This window comes from Macaca mulatta, chromosome 8 (assembly GCF_049350105.2).
Source record: "Macaca mulatta isolate MMU2019108-1 chromosome 8, T2T-MMU8v2.0, whole genome shotgun sequence".
Lineage (NCBI taxonomy): Eukaryota > Metazoa > Chordata > Mammalia > Primates > Cercopithecidae > Macaca > Macaca mulatta.
In genome coordinates, this window is record NC_133413.1 from 94,013,600 (window position 1) to 94,036,425 (window position 22,826).

The following is a 22,826-nucleotide window of genomic DNA, read 5'->3' on the forward strand; positions in this document are numbered from 1 at the left end:
TTTTCCTTCTTAGGTACTTATCTTTTTCATCTTATAAAATATACATGAAAGATATATATTTCATATATATATACACAAATATATAGTATATGTAATATATATGAAATATGTATATGAAATATGTATCTGAAATATATAACATAGTTTTGCAGTCTGTGTGTATACGTGTGTATATATGTTCAGTATCTGAAATATAAATCTTTGAAATCTTATGAAATATATATGAAAGATATGTATATGAAAGATATATATGTTTCATAAGATTTCAAGGATATATATTTCAGATATATATATTCATGTGTATTTCATAGGATTTCAAAGATATGTATTTCAAATATGTATTATATATACACATTATATAACATTTATATATTTTGTATACATTACATTTATACACACATTCATTATATTTCACATATTATGCTACTACTATACTACGTGACATATATGTGTCATATATATTTCATATGATTTTAAAGATATGTATTTCAGATACCTAACATACGTATATGTACACAGACTGCAAAACCATGACATATATTTCAAATATATATTTCTGATATATATACACATATACTATATATGTACCTGTGTACGTGTGTGTATATATATATATCTCTCTCTGAAATACATATCTTTCATGTGTATTTCATAAGATGAAAAAGTTAAGTACCTAAGAAGGAAGGCGGCAAACCCTGTATCTCAAGTACATGAGTGACAACAAAAACTGAAGTCAAATTTCAATTCTTTTGAGATTTAACTGCAAAACTAATATGATAATGTCATCTCCACTGTAAAGCTTTTTAATTGCCCCCAATATCTGACTTTCTGTAGAATACATTATGTCAATCACCTTACCTAACAAGTGCTTTGGAAAATGAGCTTTATGATGCAACATAAAATCCTAACTTCCTTTACAGGTTGGTTATTATCTTCTTTTTTTCCATAAAAAGTATACCATAACAATATTCCAGGTAATAAGAAAGTTTTAATTAATTATATTTAATAAACCATCTAAAAAGGATTTTACTTTGGATGAGACCTTCCTTCATCTTTTAATTTTATCATTGTATATTTAAAAATTAAAATATTATAAAAAGTTTTAACCAATTCACTTTATAAAGACTTAATAAAAAGGGTAACTTTCATATTCCACTTTATTTCAATTGATAATTTCAATATTTGTATAGGTACAGTCCCAGGGCAGAGATGTTTTTGAATTGTAGGAGGAAATGAAAGCTTTTTAAATATTTGTATTTGCCATGTTACACTTAAGTCAAAGATCTGTGGTTGATATACAAATGTGTACATATATTAAACGTATTCAGGGTGTTAGATCATTACCTCATTCCACAGAGAAGGAAAAGTGTCTGCACACATGTTGTTCCCCCACTCTAAAAGAAGTGACCACTCTTGAGCCACATTAGGAAAGGAGCTGCCCTCTCCTAACCCTGTGCATGCCCTGACCCCAGAGGCATGGACAATCCATGAGTACCCACACTTCAGACTGGGTTCTATGGCTGTAACCGGTCCACCCAGGTCCCAGACACTAGAGCTATTGCCATAGCCATTTAGTTCATACCACTGACCCAGAGTCACGCTTGTGCTGCATATTCCCATGTTCTCGGCACGGGCTCAGCTGCCTTAGCAAACTAGACCCTGCCACAACCCTAAAGTTCTCTAATTCTCTGCACACCAGTGCTCCCATTTTTGACTCCCCTGCTATGTTACAAACAACTATACCTCACATACTGAGAGCACTACGGCACTAGGAGTGGCACTGCCCCAGGCACTGAAATATACTGGTAGGCCTTGCCTTGATCACAGAGCCACTGAAACTCTGCACATGTCTGTGCTCTCAGAAAAAAGCATGCATTAACTTCACATACAAGTTATATGAAAACAGACAGTCAGAGGAGAAAAAGAAAAAAAAAATGAATAAAGAAAGCTTACAGAATTTATGGGTAGGTCAGTGTCAAAAGAGCAAATAGTTAAGTCATAAAAGTCCATAAAAAAGAAGAGGAAAACAATGGTGTAAAAAGCTTATTAAAATAAATAATAGTATAAACCTTTCCAAATCTGGGGAAATATGTAAATATCCAGGTGCAGGAAAGTCAAAAGTCTCTAATCGGATTCAATCCAAAGGAGACTCTACCAGAGCATGTTATACTCAAACTCTCAGAAACCAAAGACAAAGAGAGGATCCTGAAAGAAACTTGAGAAAAGAAGCATATCACCTATAAGGGAGTTTCAAGAAGTGTGGCCATATGCTTCTCAGCAGAAAATCTATATGCCAGGAGAGAGTGGGTTAAAGTCTTCAAAATGCTGAAGGAAAAAGATTATCAAACAAGGATAGTGTACCTGTGAAAGTTGTCCTTCAGAAATAAAGAGATGAAGTCTTTCTCAGAAAGTTCCCCCAAAATATCCAAATGCATTCTATGAGTCCAGCATTACCCTTAAATCAAAGTATGTTACCCTGAAATGCAAGGGATCTATTATATATTATGGTGACTACAGTTAATGAAAATGTATATTGAAAATTGCTAGAAGACTAGATTAAATGTTCTCACCACAAAACAGTGATGAACATGTAAGGTAATGTATATATTAAATAGCTTGGTTTATCTACTCCCGATGTGTGTCTGTGTGTATGTGTGTTTTGGAGATATGTATATATCTCAAAATATTATGTTGCACATTACAAATATGTTCAATTTTTACTTGTTAACTAAAAAATAAATTTTACAAAATTATAAGGTAAAACTAAAATTACTTAATATTGCATTGTGAAGTATATTTAGGAAAAAATAACTAATGGGTACTAGGCTTAATACCATGGTGATGAAATAATCTGTAAAACAAACTCTATGACACAAGTTTACCTATGTAACAAACCTTCACTTGTACTCCTGAACTTAAAAGTTAAAAGAAAGTATAATTAAAATATTTTAAATATATATATATGTGTGTGTGTGTGTGTGTATATATATATATATAAGCAACACAAAGGTGAATAACCCTAAGTAATGCATTGTTTTTGAAAATGAAGATGGCTTTAGACCTTTGTTTTTAAGAATACAAAAATAAAATGATTTAATTGCATAGTCAGCTACAATTAAAAAATAAATTTTGACTTAGTACCACCCTATGATATTTGTGGGGTGAGGCATGAATTGAAATGAATTCAGAACATTGAGTGCCACTGTTATCATTGGAATTCTTCAGTCCCTATCTACTAAAACACATAGATGAAGTTTCTAAACAATAACATCTACCAAAGACAAAAACTGAATAAATGTTTTATTCTATCAATAAGTAATAGTCATCTATAAACAATCTATCTCTTTAAGATATACACTTATAATTAAAAATTTGCATTTTAGCTTTAATGCTTTTTTGTGAATATCTATTACATTTTATGTTTTTTAATTCAAATGTTTATAAATGGTAATACTAATAACTCAATGTAAAAGAAATGTTTAAAAAATTAAAGTCACGTGATAAATACATTTTCATCCACTTACATATTTCTTTGTAAGGAAATATGATGGAAATCCCAAATCATATTTATCATAATAAAAATATATTGATGAAAAGATTATTTTGGTAAGTTATAATGCTATTACTTTATATGAAGCATGTTATTGACAAATATCTATTTTAATCATATATCAGATGTTATATTTTTGCAGTAATATAAACTTTTAATGGTATAATTTAGATATAAATCTGAAGGTTTAAAAAACATTTTGCTTATATAAATAAACTGAAAATAACTAAAGATACCAATTTAATCAGCTATCTACTTTTAGTATTGGTAAAAAATAAGCCTATGTTGATTTTTAATATTTTATTAGTTGAAAGTTCTAAGAAATAAAACATCATTACACTTTGTAGAAACTAGCTTAAAGGCAAAATTAAATATGGCAGGGAAAGTTAATACTCATCAATGTCTAAAATGCTCTGTGACCTTTCCAAGTCTTGCAGTTTGTGTGGGAACCATCTTACTAATTTTGAATTGTGAGAGTCACTTCAGGTCTGAAGCAGTTAAGAGCAGGGTTGCTTTCTCCATTTCACTTTTCCCTTCTTCAGTAACCTTGGAGGCCTTTTATGGATGGTAGAGCTTAATTTTGGAGGGGAATCTACAGTCTTATTAAACTTATCTGTGCAAGAAACAATATTTGTTGTAGTAAACAGCTTTGATTTTAGGGTATTTATTACAGCAGTGTACATTATTTTGATTAATACCAGCAACCATATTTTGAAGTGAAATACCATCAAAATAACAATCCAAATAGGAAACATTAACTTAGTGTTTGGACAGTGAGCAACAAGAAAATGTCATTACAATCTGAAAAGATAAAAATGCATGTATTGATGTTAAAGTATTTGGTAAATGTATCATTTATTATAACTTTTAAGGCTCATGTGGAGCATAATAAAATGAGTTAATGATAACTTGCCATATTGGAATATTTTAACCACAGCAACATGGAGCCTCTACTGAAACAAAGAACACTGAGAGAGGAGTAATTTTGGTGTTGGTGCATATCAAAAACTCAGTTTTGGGTATTCTAAGATTAAGGTGCTGTTTAAACAACCAGAGAAATAGATTAAGAGATTCTTGGGTATGCAAATCTAGATATCAAGAAGCAGGTGTGGCTAATGATGACATTTGAAGCTGTCAACACACAAATGGAATTTAATACATAAAACTCAATAGGCTTACCAAGAGAGTTGTAGTGAGTATAGCTTTAAAAGTTTAGGGATTAAGCTCTAGAGTTTTCAAACATTTAGAGGATGGGATATGAAGAAGAGTAAGTGAAGAATAAGTAAAGAACAAGCAGAAACAGTCAGTGTAGAAGAAGAAAACACACACACACACACACGCACACACACCCCACACACACGGACAGAGAGAGAGAAAGAGAAGGAGAGAGAGAGAGAAGATAAATGAGATCCTGAATGTTAAGTAAGGGTTTCAAGAGAAAGAATGTTCAGATCAATTTTGACAAATGCTGCTGATGACTGATCTAGAAACATGCGTATCATTACTAACCAGTGGATTCGACATGGGAATATTGAATAGATATTGGTACCCTTGGTGATGAGCTAGGAGCAAAAGTCTGATTGCAATGGTGAAGCGGCTACATTGACTCAGATAAAATATCTGGGGTTCGTTGTCATGCACCAGGAAAATTTAGGACACAGACACACGTGAGCAGTTTAGGAGCAGAGGTTTAATAGGCAAAACAAAGAGAAAGGAAAACAGTTCTCTCTCTAGTGAGAGAGAGGGAACTTCTGAGAGGAGAAAAGACAAGCCTGCAGTGGATGCCCTGGATTCTATTGTCAGTCTTGAGGAGGTGGTGTCTGATTTATGTAGAGTTCACAGATTGGTTCAATCACGTGTGACATTTACCTAGCGCTGGGGTAAGTCTGGTCACCCCACCCTGATCCTATGCAAATGAACTTTCCCCTTGGCCAGTGCCCTCTTGCCTACTCCTTACCGTAAACATGGCTGGCAGAGAAGGGAAGATGGGCCGTCATTTTGAACTTGATTGGCTCAACTGTCAGCATCTCTGACTGAAGCTCAATTTTACAGGTTGTTCTTTGTAAGAAAGGAAAGTGATTTGGGTCTGCTTTTTTATTAAAAGGAAAACCTTACCTAGGACTTCTGTACCTTCACTATCTGCCTAAGTAATTTTTTTTTCCCCCTAGAGGGAGTCTCAGTGGCACAATCTCGGCTCACTGCAATCTCCGCCTCCCAGGTTCAAGCGATTCTCCTGTCTCAGCCTACCAAGTAGCTGGGATTACAAGCACCCACCAACACAACCGTTAGTATTTGTATTTTTGGTAGAGACAGTGTTCGCCATGTGGGCCAGGCTGATCTCAAACTCTTGACCTCAGGTGATCCGCCCTCCTTGGCCTCCCAAAGTGCTGGGATTACAGGCATGAGCCACTGCGCCCAGGCAATAATTTTTTCTTAACTCCTTTATCAGTGGTGTCCGAGAGAGAGAGAGAGAGAGAGAGAGAGAGAGAGAGAGAGAGAGAGATAGGAGACAGTATTATGAACCTACATTTTAATAACTGTTGCTGTAAAAGTAATGAAAGAAAACATATTTGAAGTTGAAAATTGGGACAAATAATTTTGTATCTATTAATGCAGTAAAAATAGCAGTACATTTGTAGACTGGTGGGAATATTCCAGTAAAAAGAGAAAATTAGAAATACATAAGAGATGAAAAAATGCTAGAACAGCTTCTAGCATAGCTTGAAGTCTCAAGTGTAAGGACTGTCCTTAGCTAGTTTATTGGGATGTATACAGTAACAGCAAAGGAGGGGAGAGAATGCACACAGATGAGGAGAAATTATATAGATTTCAAATTTTTTTTCCGTTTTGAGCTTAAAAATACCTTAAATCCTTAAATATGTGACTCTGGAGTATTTGTGTGAAAAGGGCTGTTAAAGTAATTCACTGAGGCTGGGCATGTTGGCTCATGCTTGTAATCCCAGCACTTTGGGAGGCTGAGGCAGGCAGGTCACTTGGGCCCAGGAGTTAGAGAGCAACTTGGGCGACATAGGGAGACATATTTCTACACAAAATTAAAAATTAGCTGGGCATGTTAGTGTGTGCCTGTGGTACTTTAATACCAACAACCATATTTTGAAGTAAAATACCATCAAAATGACAATCCAAATAGAAACATTAATTTAGTGTTGGGAAGCTGAGGTGGGAGGATCTCTTGAGCTTGGGAAGCCAAGGCCGTAGTAAGCCCTGATTGCACCATTGCACTACAGCTTGGGTGACAGTGAGACCTTGTCTCAGAAAAAAAAAAAAAAAGAAAAGAAAAAAGAAAGGAAAAAAAAAGCAAAAGAGCAAACCTAGGAACAAAGATAGAAGTTACATCAAGAGATTTCAGTTAATCATGAAAAATGATGTTAGAGTAATTAAAATTGATTTAGAATGCTATGTCCTTGGAAATACTTTAATAATATACTTTAAAATAATATTTTGGTTTGATGAGTTCTAAAATTCCTTTCTATGTGGTAAAGTCTGCCATACCTTTTTTACAGATGAAAAATATTTAATAATTTGACTATATTAACAGTTTTGTATGGACAATAAATGAGTGCTTCACTAAGCCTTGTGGATTCCCTTAATCCTGTCTTCACTTTGTATATATTCCCTTCATTAACAACTCTGTATTGAACCCTTTGGGTGTGCCGGCTGTTTTATGTCAGGACGTTGACCGTTACATATGTTTTCTCCTATTAAAGTCTCCAAGTTTTTACATCTTATTCTCTCTTCTTTCTCTGGCCCTTTCAATATCATGATACACTAATGAACTGAAAACATTGTTGAATTATGGAGCTCCATAAATAGAATCTTAATCATCTGTGACATGACGTTGAGGCCTCTGAGTCACAGGTAGTTTCTAGATTGTAGAACAATAAATTCTACCACTACAGCAACCCAATAGTATACTCTTCCCTGAGTATTAAATGAGAGAACTGTTATCAAAGAAATTTTAATGAACATTTGGATCTATGTTCCAGGGCAACTTTGAATGTTTTCTTTGTGAAATGCAAGAATATAAAATAAATTAACACAATAAAATAAGAATACATTACTATGTACTAGTAATTAATAGTAATTAATTACTAATTAATTCATTCTGTGTTGAATATTACTATTCCCTAGATATATATGCTTAACATCAAGCTTGTCCAACCTGTGGCCTGTGGGCCTCCTGCATCCCAGGACAGCTTTGACAATGTCCCAACACTTTTGTAAAACATTATGAGAATTTTTTTTTTTTTTTTAGCTAATCAGCTATTGTTAGCGTTAGTATATTTTGTGTTGCTCTTCTTTCCTGTGACCCAGGGAAGCCAAAAGATTGGACACCACTGCTTTACCTAAAAGTATCAAGTAGGTTATAATTTAAATCTTTTTTAGTATTTAATCTCAAATAATTCCTATTTCTCTCCTCCTCCCCTTATAAAAAAGGATGTGATATTAAAACTATTTTGATGTTTGTCTACAAGGAGTCAATAATAATGAAGCACAGTAAAAAAATACCAGTGATTAAATTGTATAAAGACTTATGTCAGATTGAGGGCAAATAGTGTTAACAATTAAGACTTTGTTCCCTACTCTTCAATTCTAGTTCAGAACTTTCCCCTGATTAATTTTAATGAAAAGAATTGAAGCAAAAATTTGGCAATAACACTTCTTCTGTCTTTAAAGCAGAATGCCCACATTTAAGTTAGGGCCACACCCAACTCAGACTCATACTGTTTGTTTCTAAGTCATACATTCCAGAAATATAACCATAAAGAAAAAACAATAAGCATGGAATAAAGATTTTTGTACGTTTTTCTTAACATTGGAAGGATGGAATACTGTATTCCTAGTGATTATGCTAATAAAATTAGTCATTCCAAGCCCCAGCAACATTACATAGGTAGAAAAATATATACAATATATATAGCGAAGAGAAATAATAAATAAGCTAGAGAAAAAGTAATTGCCAGAAAGTTGGAGAAAATGGAGGTTAACAGAGAAAAATAACAAAGTAATATCACAGGGAGTAGAAAGAATTGAGTGAATATATCCAATGAAACCATAAATCAAGATCAACAAACCTTACAATGAAAAGGCTAAAGTGAAAAATAAGTCCCTTGTAGACAGGGCTTGTGAACAAGCTCTAAAATATCCTATGAACTTAGACAGGCACTTTGGGTAATCTCTTACAGGGTCAAAAATAGCTGTCTAAATGTTGCTTTAGAAAAGAATGATTAAACCAAGAACAAGACAGAGAAATAGACTAACAGGAGCCTCCAGAAGAATGAACTAAATAGCTCCCAATCAAGATGGACCTAAAGGACATCAATCAAATAAATGTTCATATTATATTCTTTATTTAAAATACTAAAAATTATATTTCTACGTAATTGGCTTAGGGAAATCTGGTTATGTATTATTTATATTTTATACATTACATGAGTTTGAAAAATGCCATCTTATGTACATTTCCAGTGAAAAATTTATAACAATAGATAACAGTAGTAGTATTAGTTTTAGAAATTTCTGAAAACAGAGTAGACCCTGTCTTTTGCTCACTGTCTTAGTGCCCAGGAAGGAGTTTTCATTATCTAATAGAAGATTCTTAAGAAAACCTTAGTGGCCTAACAGTTTGACAAAAGATAGTCATCAATATATAATTACTCTGCAGGTAGGGAAAAGGGAAATTTGGAGTCCACCTGCACGTCAGAATGTTAACCCACAGTTCAGGGATACTAACTCCACGAGGAATCAGATCAAAACATTTTTGGCACCAATACAATTCTGTTCTAAAATTTTAATTGTAAACATTGGTGAGTTTGATGTATTTGATAAATCCCAGTGTCCTCCAAAATTAAGTAATATGAGGATTTCTTTTAATTAAACATATTATAAAACTCTGAGAATGCTTCTGAGGCTATAAGAGATTATATGGATTCTATATCTCAGTTGGAGACAAACTGATCTAAGTTGAAATTGAACCTTTAAATAAATTTTATTCATAATAATCTTAGCATTGCAATACGAATAAATACAAAGCGATGTAAATATTTACTTTGCTTTATTATCATAAAAAAATAATAAATTATACTTCTGTGTGCAATATATTATAATAATTATATTAATTAGTCGACACAAAATTAGGCAACAGTCATGTAATATAGTCAAATCTAAAGCTATATAAATAAAGTTTGAAAATATAGAGGAGAGATAGGCATTATCCTCCTGCATCATAAAATGAAAATATAAAATCACCATATAATTTCCCTGAGTAAAAAGTACATAAAATGTCAATAAAATATATTAATGTAACTTCAGGGCTGATCAAAAACAAACAAAAAATTCAAAAACAAGCAAACAAAAACAAAAGAGAGAAAGCAAAAGCCATAAACTTATTTGTAGAGCTCTTGCAAGTAATGTAGTAATAGTTTCTGAAAGAGGGAAATACCTTCTCTAGCTGCCAAAGATCACAGCGCACATAATGCATCCTCTACCCTTATGCTCTTCTAATTTTTTGTTTCTATTCAGATCTGTCTGCATGTTAACTATGGTAACTCAAACATCTCAATATAAGTACAATTATACTTATCTATTGAAAATTAATAACATCCACCTTGAAGTGCATATACTAGTCTCTGGAATCATAGTTAATATGACTTCACCCCTAAGAGTCATTCTCAGTCTATGGGTAAACAATGCTTCTGTCTTGAAGACTGAGAACCAGAACCTGAGAAGTGGTTAATTCCACAATGTCCTGCCAATATTGAGGACTTCTTCAAGGCCACTCGTCCCTCTCTCCTCCAGGCACTTTGGCATGGCTTCAATTTCAAAATGGTCCCAAATTTAAATAGTTACGGAAAGTCACAGAGAACTCATGATGAAATACAGTTAAATTTGTTTTTATTATTTGCCTCTTTATTCCACTTCTTCATTTTCCATTTTCTTATTTGGTTTATTCTCCCATTCACTCTATATACCCATTTTCTGTAAAACAATCATTTTAAACATATGCATTCAATGATCTGCATTTGTCAGATTTGCATTTTATGTAATATTGTGGAGTGATTTTTATAATACAACATAAGATGAAATCTCATTCCTTTCTGGATTTACAAATTGCTAACACAGCTATTTCTTCCCTGATAGCTACTGCAGAAATCTAATACATGCAGAGCTAGCAGACCAATCTGAAAATACCAACTATTGTAGGAAAGCAAACTTTGAGATATGGTTTTATCCTCTGGTCCATTAAATTATTCTCAATAAAAAGTAATATTTGACTTTCATGCAAAGCAAATTGAGGTATATTTAATTCTGCCTAGCAAAGGTAGCAACATTGATCAGAGCATATTATAAAACAATGGGGAATCTATTTAGCTGTAATTTGTAAGACAGATTCTTTCATTTTCTGTTTACTGTGATGTCCATGAAAGAACCTTAGGACATTTAAAATATAATTCATGAAATCTCAACAGATCACTGATATGATTAGACTTTATGTCCCCACCCAAATATCATACTGAATTGTAAACCCCATAATCCTCATGTGTCTAGGGAGAAACCAGATGGAGGTAACTGAATCATTAGGGAAGTTGCCTCCATGCTGTTCTTCTGTTTCCCATGCTGTTCTCCTATTTTCATGGTAGTGAGTGAGTTCTCACAAAACCTGATGGTTTTATAAGGGGATCTTCCTCCTTTGTTTGCCACTGTCTCTCACCTACCACCATGTAAGATGTGCCTCCTCCCGTTCCACCATGATTGTAAGTTTCCTGAGGCATCCCCAGCCCTGTGGAACTGTGAGTCAATTAAACCCCTTTTCTTTATAAATGATCCAGCCTCAGGTATGTCTATATAGCAGTAGGAAAATGAACTAATACAGTAAATTAGTACCAGGAGTGTAGTACTGCTATAAAGATATCCAAAAATGTGAAAGCAACTTTGGAACTCTGTAACAGTCAGAGATTGGAACAGTTTAGAGGCCTCAGAAGAAGACAGGAAGATGTTGGAAAGTTTGGGACTTCCTAGATACTTGTTCAATGTCTTTAACCAAAATGTTGATAGTGATATGGACAGTGACGTCTAGGCTCAGGTGGTCTCAGATGGAGATGAGGAACCTGTTGGGAACTGGAACAAAGGTGAGTCTTGCTATAATTTTACAAAGAGACTAGTGGCTATTTGCCCCTGATCTAGAGATCTGTGGAATTTTAACTTGAGAGAGATGATTTGGGGTATCTGGCAGAGGAAATTTCTAAGCAGCAAAGTGTTCAACACATGACCTGGCTGCTCTTAAAGTGTTCAGTCTTATACTTTCACAAAGAGATGGTTTGGAATTGGAACTTATGTTTAAAAGGGAAGCAGAACACAAAAGTTTGGAAAATGGTAGCCTCACAATGCAGCAGAAAAGAAAAAACCATTTTCTATGGAGAAACCCAAGCTAGCTGCAGAAATTTGCATCAGTAATGAGAAACCAAATGATAATCACTAAGACAATAGAACAAATGTCTCCAGGGCATGCCAGAGGTCTTTACAACAGCCCCTCCCATGACAAGCCTGGAGGTTTAGGAGAAAAAAAATAGTTTCGTGGACTGAGCCATGGGTCTTACTGCTTTGTGCAGTCTCAGAGTTTGATGCCCTGCATCCCAACCATGGCTAAAAGGGGCCCACACACAGCTCAGGCTGTTGTTTCAGAGGGTGCAAGACCCAAGCTTTGGCAGGTTACATGTGGTGTTGGGCTTTCAGTTGCACAGAAGTCAATGATTGAGGTTTGCGAACCTCTGGCTCAATTTCAGAGGATGTATGGAAATGTCTGGATGTTCAGGCACAAGTTTGCTGCAGGGGTGCCGCCCTCATGGAGAACCTCTGCGATAGCAGTGCAGGAGGAAAATGTATGGTTGGAGACCCCATACAGAGTCCCCACCATGGCGCTGCCTAGTGGAGTTGTGAGAAAAAGGTCACTTGCACTTTTGAATTAATGTTGAAATGAGTTAAGACTTTGGGAAATTGTTGGAAAGGCATGACTGTGTTTTGAAATGTGAGGATATAAGATTTGGGAAGTACCAGGGGTGGAATTATATGGTTAGGCTGTGTGTCCCCACCCAAATCTCATCTTGAATTGTAATGCCCATAACCCCCACATGTCTAGGGAGAAACTAGGTAAAGGTAATTGAATACTGGGGGTGGTTTCCCCCATGCTGTTTTTGTGACAGTGAGTTTTCACAAGATCTGATGACTTTATAAGGTGCTTTTCCTCCTTCACTCGCCACTCTCTCTCGCCTGTCATCATGTAAGACCTGCCTCTTCCCCTTCTGCCATAATGGTACGTTTTCTGATGCTTCCTCAGTCCTGCAGAACTGTGAGTCAATTAAAACTTTTTTCCTTATAAATTACCCAGTATCTTGGGTATATCTTTATAGGAGTAGGAAAATAGACTAATACAATCACAGAAGATGGTAATATGGACTCATATTCAGGAAATTACTAAATTATGTGGATTTATGTTTTTTTTTAAACCCACATTGCAAGTCCTCTGGGAAGGTTTCAATTGAATATTAATCTCAGAATTTCACAATTTCTGATTTGAAAATAGATGTCTATATATAAAGTAAAATTATTCTACAATTCTATTAGTGGTAGCTTTGGAAACTAACCCTCACTAAAATAAATATCAGTGTTTATTTAATGGATTAATGACGATTTCATCCGAAAATGGGTTGTGGAATGAAAAAAATAATTATTCTCTCAAGGAAAGGCTCTCTATGATAATTTTCTCCTTATCCTCAGGATAACCATTAACATAAATACCTGATCACTTGAGGACATTTATCAGTTCTAGAAAGTTCTGTTTGAGGTCTATTATGCAGTTTAGTTTTTCCTTCAGAATTTATATATAATATGGTTTTCTGGTCTCTGTCTTTCCATAAGGAAGTATGTTTATATGAAGAGCAGGAATGGAATTGTGAAAGGACCTATATTATGTTGCATTTTCATAGCAGGTACAATGTTTGTGTTGCTTTTAAGGGGCAGATATAAAACTTTAAGATACATGTAAGTGGGAAGAAAAAAAAAATATACAATTCTCTGGGAGAAACCACAGCTTCTATTTGGCTTCCCTTATAATCCTTATAATTTAGCATTTCTATCTCTCTATCTCTCTAAAGATCAAGGACAGTATGTATGAGCAACTCAGAATGTAAGCAAATTGAAAAGTTTTATTTTCAATGCAAGTTATGTGATTTTTGTACAACTATGAAGAAATTTGTTCCCAAAGCTATTATATTTTCTTCAGGTTGATTTGGTGGGTATGTATGTTATAATACAAAATTTGATAATTTTCTATTTTTATTGTAGTACTAGTTTAGTGCTCAGGAAATGCTTTCTCTATTCCCTGTCCCTCCAATCTAAATGTTCATTGAGATGAAACTTTTAGTGTCCAAAACACATTGTGAGTTTCTTTGAAATCAGCAAACCAGCTTCAGTGCAGTCTAGTGTGTGTTCTTTGTAAGACCAGTAAGAAAGTAAAATTCGTATGAGAAAACAAAAGAAAGGATGCAGGATTACTAAATGAAAGTCTTCTCTTGTTAAGTTTTAAATACACACATTTAAATAAATATTGTAATCTGTACTGCAATATTTAAATATGTGCAACAGTCACACTTGGGGAAAAATATTGGATTTGAATTTGGAGTCAAAAACTTAGGATTTGCATTCTTAGTGTTGCATATTTTCTTTGTATTTTCTAAATCTTTCTGTCTCTGTTTTTTAAAAGAATTATCTCTCTACTGCTGTCACAGAGATATTGTGCAGAGCAAAGGAAACACTTTTTGTAAAAATAAAAGTATTATAAACTGGAAAGCAATTGTATTTTATATTATATTTTAATGATTTAATAGTTTAATCACTCAGAATTTATTACATTTGCTATGCACTATGGATGATAGAGTGGAGGCAAGACTAGAAAACATTCGCGAAGAAAACTGCAGGTTCTTAAGTGTTAAAATGACTATAAAAACAGTAAGGGGATCAAAGGAAAGTAAAAATAATGCTAGAGTCTTTGAATTTATAAAAACAAGATACTCAATCTAGCAACTCAGTTGACAGGGATTTGTTGGCACTAGGTATTTCAAGAAACTTATGAAGATAAGGAAATAGTTTTGCAACGTGGAAGTCTGAACAATTTCATGAAGATCTGAGGTCTGGATTATATTCTCAACTGTTCAGCAGAATGAGCTTACTCAGTCACTGTTGTATTACAACTATTATCTCAGAAATGCTCATTTCTGTGTCTCCAGTTTTAATTATATACCAGTCTCTTCTCATATCTCTAGTTCAAATTCTGGACAGAATCAGATCGGCTCAGTTAAAACTACTCTCCCCATTTGGCATAGCTTTCTTACCAAGCAGTGGTCATAGGCTACTGCCAAAATCATAGGTTCTTTATCTTGGATTGATTGACGATTTCAGATTCAGTCACCCATTTTATCTGATTAAGAATATGGCCATTACAAGGAAATCCTCTGAGCCATTCCCTAAGTTTAGACTATGAGTTTGACAATTTATTTACATAAGGACTATTGTCATAGCAATTACCATACTTGGCCTGCTTTCAGCTGGTGTGTATGGTCGAGTGAGGTATCTAGAAAACAACAAAAGATTGGGACTGACCTTGCTTGATAGATAAAATCAGAAACTTATGACCTGTGCACCCTTTCATCCTGAGTAGATATCTTGGCCTTCAAGATATGGTTGGCCATAGATAATGTATAGTTATTAAGTTGCTGTCTGATTCTTGAAATATAATTCTAAGAAATACTAGCAATTATGCAATGTTATGCTGTCTCATGTCTAAGAAGATTCATTTGGTAATGAAGTCAATTATATGGTTTATGTTTGTATTCATATTTAACGCTATTTCAGAAGTTGACTGTGTCGAAGTACCTGACCACAGGTTTGCTCATTCTGAACACACATTAAAATTTCACGTTACTTATATTATGGTTTGTCTTTGACTGTTATAGACCTGGAATCTACCCAAAGCCTTCTTTCTGCAAGAGACTTGTCCCTTTCTGATTTCTGCCTGTGCCAGCTGGATTTTCTTCTCACTCTATCATTTACCAGTAGGCTGTAGCCCTGCCATAGCACAGTGCTGAACTTGTGCTTTACTGCATCCTTAGAGCTTGGCTCTCTGCCTTTCCTGTCCTTGTTCATTCTTTTTCTACTGAACTGAATAGTAACTGCTGATATTGAACATGCATAATTCCTATCTGAGATTGTTATTGTAATAAAATAGTGCACCCAGTCAACATGTTATATGTTCAATATAGTTTTTAAAGTTTTTATTGAAATTTCAAAGATTTCTTTTCAAAGGCATTTTAAAGTTAGAAATTGAAGGTCAAAATGGTTTTTATTCTGAGCATCAATCTTTTAAAACCCTGTTATCAGCAAGGACTTTTCTAAAGGAATGTATTATATATAAATGTTTCAATCATGGTTCATTTTTAAAAAATAAGGATGGAAGGTAACAAATGTTTTATCTGATTGACCTTGGAAATATAGAACTGTGTATGAGATTAGAAAATTGTTTCCCTCTCCACTGCAGTTTGATACACTTGTAGTCTCTAAAGGTCTGTTCCTACAAGATATAAACCATTGCTTCAAGGCCATTCAAACAATATTTAGTCTTTCCTAATGAAAACAAAAGAAATATACACAAAGACAGAAACATATTTCAAAATAATGATATAATTGTATTCAGCTGCTGAATGAATGGGAAGCTGTGTTTATTGTTGACAAAGCTAATATTCCCTACTATCAAAAGCAAAAGCTTGTTCACACTTTCTTATTCAGTACTCTTGCAACATAAGAACTGAGGCATTTTGATTATTTCCTCTGTAAGTTTTTAATCAGAAGTATTGAGAGGTGAAAATGTTACTAAAATTTCCTACTATTATTATTTTGACTCTAAAGTTTAATTTCTGACTAATTGTAAAACTAGGAATGAAACAACACCATGAATGATTACAAAAAACCCACTCTCAAGTTCTTTTCATATTGTTTGACACTATCGTTGGGTAATAATATTTTTCTTTCCCGTGTGACATAAGATAGGTATAAATAACATTATTTAAGAGGCATATTGCATATCTGTTACATAGTTTTTATCATTATACATACCACAGAACTGTTCTTCATATGCAACAATGTTTAAAAGCAATGTATACACTAAACAATTGTCTTAAATTAATACTTTGATCTGACCAATTGAGTTGTATGCTTCTTGCTATGTGTAAGTGACTTGACAAAAATACACAGAAGAACAAAGGTCACATTTTAAATAGAATTCCAGGTCTGAAATTCTTTATCACCTGGGTTTTCTACTGGATTCCATTGAATTTTACCTCTTCAACTCAAAATAACACAATAAATATGGCTGAAATAAAATTCTGTTTACTGGTATTTAACAGTTTGGAGTCAACTGCTTAAAAATTGTTTGATCTATTCAGCTGGCAGGTACTCAATGAAAGAGCTTATTTCGGATTAGTGGAAGCAGATTCTGAGATATGAAAATGACAAGCTGTGCATAGGAATGATGAATACTTCATAAGAAAATTCTAAAATTAAATTGTCAACTAAGTTATGGAAATTTTCTCATCGCCGTTCATTTATTTAGTCTTCCAAAATTACTGGATGTCTTTCATGTGCTAATCACAGTGCTTTTGTGGGTGAAACAAAGAGATAAACAAGAATTCCTTGGCTTAAAAGTTTATAATCTAGTAAGAGACATACATATAAATCAATAAAAGCAAAGGAGTTTTGTACATGTCTGTATGTTATTATGAGGAAAAAGAAATGTGAAAACAGCTTGGGAATATCCAAGGAACTTTAAAAATAAAATGGCATTTGATATGAATCTTGAAATATAAGCAGATGTTTTCATATTGAGATAGAGTTATTTAAAGCTGTTAGGATGTACTATCTTATTTCAAAGAAATTATAATAGATAACATCCACGTTTTGTTAAAAGGTGGCTGTGAGCAAAGGTGAGAAAGAAAAATGTCATAGTTGCACATTGCTTTAACCTTCATCTTTGAGTCCAAAGTATAAATTGCCACAGTAACAGAATTCTCACTGATATGATTGTGGAAAAAAAAAAATAAATAAAAGTGTAATAGGATGGCCCTTCTTAGACTATGATTTGATTGCTCCTAAGCCTCTTCTTGGGATGCCACTTTTCAACAAAGTCAGAGAAAATATAGGTATATCCTAAAGCATTGTCTAAATAAGCATTTGTTGATTAACTTTGCGCTGTAATGCTGCAGCGCTCTTCACATGTACTAATCAGAAATAGAAATATTGGAAATAGCCCAATTTCCCCCATAGTTTCTACCTGAGAATTGGGGTTTATTTTCTCCTAATAACCAGTTAGGGAGGTTAAGGTCATATTTTTATTAATCAAGGACAGATTTTTGTTTACTTGAAATCAAAATGGTGCTAAGTGGTGCCCAGGAAAAAAATACAACAGAAAATCTCATTGCCATTTGGATTAGAATGGTTTGTAAATATTAGTTAAAATAATTACTCTGAATTCCTATAAATACATCAGAGATGCACTGAAGAGAATGCAAATCTTGTACTAGTAAGAAAGAGCAACAGCCAGTAAATTTTGAAAATTACTGTTAACCAATTTAATTTTTTCTCTTAGACTGGTGAGGCTTGGAGAAACTGGATTATATATATTTTTATTTAATCTAACAATAATATTTTTAAAAGATATGGACATAGAAAAAGGATTAACCATCAGTTCAATTTGTCACTCTTCCAACTCTAACAATGTTGACTTCTACTATTCCTTCAGAAGAAAACATGAAATATTTATATCATTAAAGGATAATGCAGAAAACATTGCTCAATAGGCTTATCTCTGTTGTGTCAAGAGCAGACATGAAGCTTCCAAAAACTTTCCCTGTTTCTGTTTTCCTCTAACTATCAGAGATGCAGTCATTTAATTTTCATTTACCTCAGAAACGAATCTATCACTATCTAATCAGAGGGAATTTAGAAACATCTGATGAATGTCTCAAATAACAAGGCATTTCTATCTGAAATTTTTCCTGGCCCAAAGAAATATTCTAACCTGTACCTAGCCTCTGATTTGCTTCTCTTGTAGCCTTTTTTCACTTTAGTTGATGACTCCTCTATTTTTAAAATTATTTAATTCCCACATATTAGAGCTATCCTGGACTCCTTTCACACATCATCCAACCTGAAAGCAAATTCTTTTGACTCTGCATTAAAATAACCTTAAATATTTCCCCCACCTACTGAGATTTAAGTCACCATCCTCTCTTATAGTAGAATAGTCTGGTAGCCTCCAAACTAGTCTCTCTGATTCTAGACATAATAGAGTGTCTAAATAGATGCAAAGTGATAACTAACTACAAGTTCCTTATAGTAGACTCATTTTACCTTAAAAGACAAACACAGACTGAAAGTAAATGGGGGGGAAAAGATACTTTGTCTAAGTGATAACTGAAAGAGAGATGGAGTGGCTATAACTATATCAGGAACAATAGATTTTAAGTCACAAACTGTTACAGGAGACAACAAAAGTCATTATGTTAATTCAACAAGAGGATATAACAATTATAAATATATATGCACAAAATATCAGAGCACCTAAATATACAAAGCAAATATTAACAGAACAGAATACAACATATAATACAAAATGCACTGCAATAATAGTGAGGTACATGAATACCTCACATTTAATAATCAATAAATTATCCAGATGGAAATGCCGATAAGAAAATAAAAGATGTGAACAACACTATAGACCAACTGGACCTAACAGACATATATTATACCATACATCAAACAGGAGCAGAATATATATTATTTTCATTTACACATGAAGAAAACCTTAAGATAAATAATGTTAGGCCACAGAGCAAATATTAACAAATTTAGGAAAATTGAAATCCTATCAAGTAGCCATTTTGACCACCAATGATATGAAGCTACAAATCAAAAACAGGAGAAATTTCAGAAATCTCACAAATATGAGGAAATTAAACAACATACTTCTGACCAATAGATCAAAGAAGAAATTAAAAGAGAAATTAAAATATATATTGAGACAAATGAAAATAGAAACACAAAATACTGAAACTTATGGAATGTAGCAAAAGCAGTGCTAAGATGGAAATTTAGAGTGATAAATGCCTGTGTAAGAAAAAAGAAACACGTCAAATAACAACGTAATGTTATACCACAAAGAACTAGAAAAAGAGAAACAAACAAAGCCCAGATTTAGTGAAAAGAAAGATATAATACATTGTAAAGTAGAAATAAATTACATAGACACTAGAAAAACACAAAACATATATTTACAAAAAACAACTTTGGACCCCAACGTCAGTTGATCTTCCTTGGTTGGCAATATTCCATGCATATTGTAACATATCAATACTGGGGAAGTAGTGCTGTCCTGATTCCACTAGGAGAGGACAATGGGAAGCTCCGTGTTTGACACACTTCTGAACACTGCTCTATGTGTCTTTTCCTTTGGCTAATTGTGATCTGTATCTTTTCCCTGTAATAAATCATAACTAGGACTTTTTTGAAATGCAATACCAATTCTTCTCAAACTTTTACAAAAAAAGCTGAAGGGGAGGAATCACTTCCCAACGTATTTTCTGAGTGCAGTATTACTCTGATACAATAGCCAGACAAAAATACAAGAAAAAAGTAAATAAATGCAGGTCGATATCCCTGTTGAATGTAGATACAAATATCCTCAATAAAATATTGGCAAACTGAATTCAACGGCATATTAAAGGGATCATACACCATGACCGATCAGGATTTATCCCTGGGATGCAAGCACAGTTCAAAATATGCAAGTCAATAAATAATATACCACATTAAAATAATACAATTTTGAAATAATATAATAATCTCAATAGTCATAGAAAAAGCATTCACAACACTTCACATACTTTTGTGATAAAAACTTTCAAACATGAGTTTAGAGATTGATGAAATAAAAGCTATACATCACAATAAAAGCTATACATCACAAGTGAACAGCTAACATTGTACTTAGTGGTGAAAGACAAAGCTATTTTTCTAAGATTAGGAACAAAATGAGGATGCCAAGTCTTGCCACTTCCATTCAACATTGTGCTGGAAGTCCTAGCCAGGACAATTAAGCAAGAAAAGAGAAAGACAAGGCATCCAAATTAGAAAGGAAGAAGTAAAATGGTCTCTGTTAGCAGAGAGTATGATCTCATGTATAGAACACCTTAAGAACCTCTCCAAAATAAAAACTATTAGACTTAATAGACAAATTCAGTAAAGTTGCAAGATACAAAATCAACACAAAAATCAGTTGCATTTTAATACTAACTACAAACTATCTGAAAAAATACAAAAACCATTCCATTTTCAATCACATCAAAAATACAGAAGATTTAGAAATAAATATTTTTAAAGAAGTGAAACATCTGTACACTGGAAACTGTAAAACATTGATAAGATAAATTAAAGGAGACTCAAATAAATGGAATATATGTTCATCGATTGTTTTTTGCAAAATAGAAAAGAAATCATATAATTTATATGGAACCAAAAATGACTCCAAGTAACTAAAGCAATTTTGAGAAAAAGAACACATCTCAAAGCATCACACTTTTACAAAGTTATAGTAATCAACATAGATCTACATCAAAATGGGTAGTACTGGCAAAAAAAAAAAAAAAGAAAAAAAAAAAAAAGGCCAGTGGAACAATATAGATCTCAGAAGTAAATCCACATATTTATGGGCAATTGATCTTTGACAGGGATGTCATGAACACACAATAGATGGTCTCTTCAACAAGCAGTGTTCATTAACTTGGATATCCACATGCAGAAGAATAAAATTGGACCCTTATTCCGAAGCATATACAAAAATCTACCTCGAATATTTTAAAGACTTAAACATAGTACCTCAAACTGCAGAACTACTAGAGGAAACATTGAAGAAAAGCTTCCTGACATTGATGGGTCAATAATTTTTTGACTATAACTGAAAGCACAGGCAACAAAAGCCAAAATTGGGGTTTGTGAGTTGCATTAAAGCAAAGACTTCTGCATGAGAAAGGAAACAATCAACAGAGTGAAGAGACAACATTAGGAAATTGCAGAAAAATATTTGCATACCCTATGTCAGATAAGGGGTTATTATTCAAAACATATAAGGAACTCAAACACTCAATAGCAAAAAATAAAAATAAAATAAAAATTAACCCAATTAAAATTGCCAAAGGACTGGAATAGATGTTTCTCCAAATAAGACATGCAAATGGGCAACAAGTTAATGAATGGGTGTGCGACAGTACCAATTATCAGGGAAATGAAAAGCAAAATCAAAATGAGCTATCACCTCACATCTGTTAGAATGGTAACTATGAAAAATAGAAAAGGTGAGTGTTGCCAAGGATTTGGAGAAAAGGAAACTGTTGTACATTTTTGTTGGGAACGGAAGTTGGTGCAGTCATTAAGGAAAACAGTATGAGACATCTTTTAAAAATTATAACTACAATATGATTCAGCAATCTCACTTTGAACATATATCCAAAGGGAGTAAAATAATTGTGAAATATCTGTACTTCCCTGTATATTGCAGCATTATTAACCCTAGTCAAGGTATGTAAACAATGTTAGTGTTCACTGATGAATGACTGCATAAAGAATATATAGTATATACATATACAATGAAATATTATTCAACTGTAAAGAAAAGGGAAATAAGAAAATCCAGTCATTTGCCACAATATGAGTAAGCCTGAAGGATATTATGCTAAATGAAATAAGCCAGACACAGTAAGATAAATACTACATAATCTCATTTATGTATATAATCTGAAAATTGAAAGTCACAGAAAAAGAACATAGAATAACAGAATGGTTGTTGCCAGAGGCTGAGGGTTGGGGAATATGGAAAAATATTGGTCAAAACTGATCACAGAGGACTATATCAAGTAATGAAAGAGGAAAGCTTTATATAAAACGATTAGCTACATCACAATTGTAGATAGTCTGGAAACTATTGACCAGAGAAGCAATTAAAAGTAGTTATGAGGGCTGGGCGCGGTAGCTCAAGCCTGTAATCCCAGCACTTTGGGAGGCCGAGACGGGCGGATCACGAGGTCGGGAGATCGAGACCATCCTGGCTAACATGGTGAAACCCCGTCTCTACTAAAAAATACAAAAAAAAACT